Here is a 6,390-nt window from a genome sequence, read left to right on the forward strand (position 1 = left end):
GACGTTATTAGTCTTGAATAGGGATAATAACATAACTTAGGGATTTCTATGGAACAAGTTGAATGAATAAATCATCCGATTCGGAGCTAGAATAACAAGTAAAGTCTAGGTGGATTTTTCCTTAGGTATTGTATCAAGTCAATCGATTTTCCCAAAAGTAATTCCCCAATTCTTTTCTCTGTGCGTTCTTAGTTTAAATAATTAGTTAATTAAAACAAACCTTTTTATTTTTAGGGTAGATAATAAAAAGATAGTTATTACTAGTACTTTTGGTTCCCTTGGGTACGATATCCCGGTCTTGCCATTATTATACTACTATTAGATAGGTGCGCTTGCCTTTTCGTCGTGATAATAGTTAGTCTAGGTTTGATCTTCATTATAAATATTTATTACTTGTTACGAATCACACGGTCAAGTTTTTGGCGCCGTTGCCATGGAACTGAAATATTAGGAACACTTAATTTTTATTACGTTAGCCATTTATTTTTCTTACAATTTAATTTAATTTTATTATTATTATTTATTAATTTACTAATTCTTTCTCTCGGCAGGTTTTTATAGTTTATGACTAGAAGAAACCCATCAGGCCCATTACTTTTTGACGAAGAAATCGATCGTAGAATTCGCAAAAATCAAAGTGAAATAAGGCATAGCTTATGATACACGGAGAACGAGCGAGAAGATGATACTCAACCCCCAACCGAAGAGATGGCCGAAAACCCAGGCGATCAGCTGCCTCCTGCAATTGCAGCTAATCAAAATCCTGCTCCACGTACTATGTATGATTATGCTAAACCTTCATTAACAGGAACTGAGTCTAGTATCGTTAGACCTGCTATTGCTGCGAATAACTTCAAACTAAAACCTAACACTATTTAGATGATACAGCAGTTTGTTCAGTTTGATGGTTTGCAGGATGAAGATCCCAACGCTCACTTAGCAAATTTCCTGGAATTTTGCGATACATTCAAAATCAATGGTGTATCTGATGATGCCATTCGTCTTCGGTTATTTCCCTTTTCACTGAGAAACAAAGATAAATAGTAGTTGAACTCGTTATCACGAGGGTCTATCACTACTTGGAAACAGATGACTGTGAAACTTTTACTAAAATATTTTCCGCCCCTAAAACAGCTAAATTACGTAATGATATCTCTTCTTTTGTACAAATGGATTTAGAAACACTTTACGATGCATGGGAGAGATACAAGGACTTACTAAGAAGGTGCCTTCACCATGGGTTACCGCTTTGGCTTCAAGTACAAACATTCCACAATGGCCTGAATCCCTCGACTCGGTAAATGGTTGACACAGCCGCTGGAGGAACCATCAAAAATAAAACACCGGAGGATGCCTATAAATTTATAGAGGAGATGTCACTGAATAACTATCAATGGCAAGTTAAGAGGACTAAGCCAACAAAAACAGCCGGCGTTTAGAACATCGATTCAGTTACTATGCTGTCAAATCAGGTAGAACTTTTCAATAAAAAGATTGATAGTTTTCTTGGTTCTACACAGGTACATCCAGTAATGAAGTGTGACTCAAGCGGAGGAGGTGTGCATACAGAATATCAATCCTTCAATCCCATAACCGAAGAGGAGCAATTCAACTATATGGGTAATAATAACTTGAAATCTCAAAATAACCCATACAGTAATACTTATAATGTAGGTTGGAGGAACCACCCAAATTTCTCCTAGGGTGGTCAAGGAAATCAAAAGGCACAAAACCCTTAGGGTTGTCAACAACCACCTCATCAACAAGAGAAGAAATCGAACCTTGAGGAGATGCTCTCAAAATTTATATCAATGTCGGAAACCCGTTTCCAAAATACAGAGACAGCACTTAAGAATCAACAAGCATCAATCCAAGGACTAGAAACTCAAATAAGCCAGCTTTTTAAACTAATCTCGGAAAGACCACTCGGAAATTTATTTAGCAATACCAAATCCAGAGAGCATGTCAAAGCAATTACACTAAGGAGTGGCAAAGTGTTAGCGAAATCTAAAAAATGTTAGCACAAGAAACAGTGGAAAGCGAAAGTAGGGAAGAAAAACCCAAAAATTATGACAGACCAGTATCGGAGGAATATTCATCACCGGTTCCATATCCAGCAAAATTAAAAAAAGATTGCATTGATGCACAATTCGGTAAGTTTCTTGAACTTTTTAAGCAATTACATATCAACTTACCTTTTGTTGAAGCTATCTCGCAGATGCCTACATACGCAAAATTTTTGAATGAGCTTTTAACAAATAAAAGGAAGTTTGAGGACTTATCCACAGTGGAACTCAACGAGGAGTGCTCCACCATACTCCAAAATAGGCTCCCAACCAAACTAAAAGATCTAGGAAGTTTTACTATCCCTTTCTTAATTGGTAATCTAAATATTGAAAAAGCACTAGCTGATTTAGGCGTTAGTATTAATTTGATGCACTATAAAATGTTCAAACAGCTTGGTCTTGGGGAACCTCAACCCATTAGGATGAGTATTCAATAAGCCGATAGATCTGTTAAATATCCCAGGGGTATTATAGAAGACGTACTCGTAAAAGTACATAAATTTATATTCCCTGTTGATTTTGTTGTGCTTGACATGCATGAAGATGTGGAAGTACCCTTAATTTTAGTGTGACACCCCTAATGTGACCCTAGTCGGGAAGTGGTTTCGGGACCACAAAACTGAGTCATAAAAATAATTAACCGTCATATTTGATGCTTATTACATGTGTGAAAATTTCATATTTGAATTTTGTTAATTGTAAGTGAATTTTATTAAATAGGACTTATGTGAGAAAGTTTAGAAATGTGCTAGGCAAATGTAAAGTGGCCTATTAATGCATGTTATAAAAATGAAGGGTTTGCATGTCAAATTACCCAAAATTTGAGCTAGTGGCCGGCCATGCTATGGAGTAAAACATATTATAAACCTTTTGTGTTAATATGTTGTGGGAAGAATAATAAAAAAATGAGGGGAGTGGGAGGAGAAACCAAAGTTGTTTCATCCTTGCTCCCCCATTTTGCCGTGACTTGAGGAAGGAAGAAGAGAGGAGTTCTCTTGCTTCATGTTCGGCTTGGAGGAGGTTTGGAAGAGGTAAGTACCTCAAAATTCTTGGAAAATTATGTATAAAGAAGGTGGTTAGTTCAAGTTCTAATCATTCAATGGCTTGTTTATTTTGTTAAGTTTGGTTTCAAGGTTTGATCAAATTATGGTTATATTTGACATGGTTGGTTTATTTTGTTATGCTTGTTATATGATAGGTATGATTTGTGTTTTGGTGATGTGTTTGTGATGTTGATTATATGATTCGAAAATGAGATATGTTAATGATGAAATATAATCGGCCATGGAAGTAGCTCATTTTGGAAGTATGATTTGTGGTATATTTTTTTATGGTTGATTATAAAATTTGGCTTAAGTGAGGTAATTGGTAAAAGATGTGTTTATTATATAATACATATGCTTTCATAAGCTAAGTTATGTATATGTGATATCTTGCATATTGGTTGTTAAGGTAAGGTTTGAGATATTAACGTATGAATATGTTTTGTATACTATTTGATGTTCATTTAGGTACGGTTATAAATGATGCAATTAGTTTTGATTTAAATTGTGAAATTGGTTGAATTATTAAAGAATAAATTTTATGACCGAATATATGGTTAAAAGGTTGGCCATGCATATGTATTTTGGAAATGGTAAAGGGTTGTATATTTATATTTGGCTATCAACTGGTAAAATATGTTTTTACATGCCTATGATATGTTTTGTTTGTGATTAGGCAACTAATGGTTAAGTTGTTAAGTTACATGCTTGAGTTTAAAATGTGCCTTATATGTGGTTTATGAATTTGGTAATAGATTGATATTTTGGATATTTCATTAGTCAAGTGATATAGTAACTATGGTATGATTTGATTCGGCACTTATGTGTAAAATTGGTAGTTATTATTTTGGTAAAATGTGCAAAATTTGGTAAGACCAAATTTTATACTTAAGCTTAAGTGAAGTTGTTAATGCTGTATATATATATATTAACGATTAATAAATCATGTGGTTTGGCTTGACTTAGTAAATAGTGAAGAAATGCATATTTATACATAGTGTTTATGAAAGGTAGTTTTATAAATGTGATATGAGTATTTTGTTTGTAAATGAGTAGTAAATATGTTAAGAATGGTTCTAAAATGTATATGGATGCCGTGTGATTGTGTTTGATTGGGAAGTAAATTGTTTGATTTAGCTCAAGAGCTTAGAGGATCAAAGTCGGATAGGGGAAAAGAGAAAGTAAACGAATAGCCGTGGATATCTAGTCGTCGACCACTTCCGAGGTAAGTTTTAAGTGATTAAACGTTGAGTAAATTCAATCATAATAGGACATAATGAGTTGATTTAATAAGATATGATGTGGCCATGATATGTCTTAAACTCAAATGGTAAGTTCATAAGTGTTTGGACTTGGAAATTTAAGAGCAAATTGTAATAATTTGCTTAGGACAGCAGCAGTAATGTGATTTTAGAAAATCACTATAAATTGTCGGTGCGGAATTATAGGCTGAATAAAATATGTAATCAAATCTTAATTAGTCTAGTTTCTTATAAAAGAGACCATGTAAGCAAAGAAATTTCCTATAAAGAGATATTTAAATTTGTGTGAGACAGCGTCAGAATGACTCTGAAATCCCCTGTTCTGTTTTTAGAAAATCATTATAATTTGTACAAAAATGGTTATAAGATAAAAATTATATTCTTAGACTCCTTAATGAGTCTAGTTTCAAATGAAATCAAATATAATATATTTTGAATTCTGTAAAATGAGAAATTTGATTCGTAGTGAAGAGTGGTCAGATTAGTCAAACAGTGAAACAGGGGAAACTTTAAGAAAAATCTGGTATTGATTGGCCAAACCTAAAATTCTGAAAATATTATGGATCGAAGATATATGAGTCTCTATTCAGGGAAAATTAACGACAATTGATTTTGAGTTTTGTAGCTCCTGTTATAAATAATTTAGTGACTATTGCTCAGGAAAATAGCTTGTAGTGAATATGTGAATTTGTTGTAAACATTGATGAAACTATTTGAGTTGCTTATAAGCTATTGCCGAAATTGATGTACAAGATAAATATATATGAGATATGTATATGCGGTAAAGCCGAATGGCTAATGTGAAATAAGTATGAGATATGTATATGTGGTAAAGCCGAATGGCTACTGTGAAAAATATATGAGATATGTATATGTGGCAAAGCCGAATGGCTACTGTGAAATATATATGAGATATGTATATGTGGTAAAGCCGAATGTCTAATGTGAAATATGTATGAGAAATGTATATATGTGGTAAAGCCGAATGGCTACTGTGAAATATATATGAGAAATGTATATGTGGTAAAGCTGAATGGCTAATGTGAAATATGTATGAGAAATGTATATATGTGGTAAAGCCGAATGGCTAATGTGAAATATGTATGAGATATGTATATGTGGTAAAGCCGAATGGCTACTGTGAAATATATATGAGATATGTATATGTGGTAAAGCCGAATGGCTAATGTGAAATATGTATGAGAAATGTATATATGTGGTAAAGCCGAATGGCTAATGTGAAATATGTATGAGATATGTATATGTGGTAAAGCCGAATGGCTAGTGTGAAATATGTAGGAGATGTGTGTATATTGTGGCCGAATGACCAAATGTGAAAGGTGTGTATTATTAGATATTTGATGAGGCAAATGAATTACAAATATGACAGTCGATGTGAATGTTGTAACATGTGATTAAATGTACATGAAACTTGGAAGTATATTCCGGGTAAGACCCGATGACTACGTGTGGGGACTATTCGAGCTAAAGGTTTCGCTGAAGATTCGAGTAAAGCATAAGATTATACGACTCCACAGAAATAATTGGTAATAAATACGCTCAATGCGTTAAGCTGGTCAGGTATGTATTTTGAGATCATATTTAAGCTTGATTTGGACTAAATCACAAGGTCGTTATGTGATGCATATGTGAGTAAAGCAATAAGACTGTTCTATGATTATTGTGCGTCTGGTCAATGTGGAAAGTTAGGTGAAAATATGTAATGTACCTATGCTTATAAGAGATCACCATCAAGTGAGAATTTATCTGTCTATTATATATGATGAGATGGGCATATTCGGTAAAGGGATGGTATGCCCGAAGGAAGAGTGAAATAAAAATACGAACAACTATGCTATAATTTGATTGTTAGCTGTTTACACTGCTTAAAACTTACTAAGCATTGTAATGCTTATTCCGTTTACTTTGTTTCCTCTGTTTTATAGATCTCATTTGGAAGCTACAGGCTCGGGGATCGTCAGCAACTAGTCACACTATCACTATCCACTGCTTGTTACT

At 33.7% G+C, this 6,390-nt stretch overlaps 1 non-coding gene across 1 annotated transcript; it reads right to left on the reverse strand.

The window, feature by feature from the left end:
• Nucleotides 1–1,136: 1,136 nt before the first annotated feature.
• On the reverse strand, nt 1,137–1,243 carry LOC121211913 (small nucleolar RNA R71). The gene has a single exon (XR_005907130.1). It is a non-coding gene; the product is annotated as a small nucleolar RNA R71 (small nucleolar RNA).
• Between the last annotated feature and the right edge of the window lie 5,147 nt (nt 1,244–6,390).

This window comes from Gossypium hirsutum, chromosome A12 (assembly GCF_007990345.1).
Source record: "Gossypium hirsutum isolate 1008001.06 chromosome A12, Gossypium_hirsutum_v2.1, whole genome shotgun sequence".
In the NCBI taxonomy this organism is placed as follows: domain Eukaryota; kingdom Viridiplantae; phylum Streptophyta; class Magnoliopsida; order Malvales; family Malvaceae; genus Gossypium; species Gossypium hirsutum.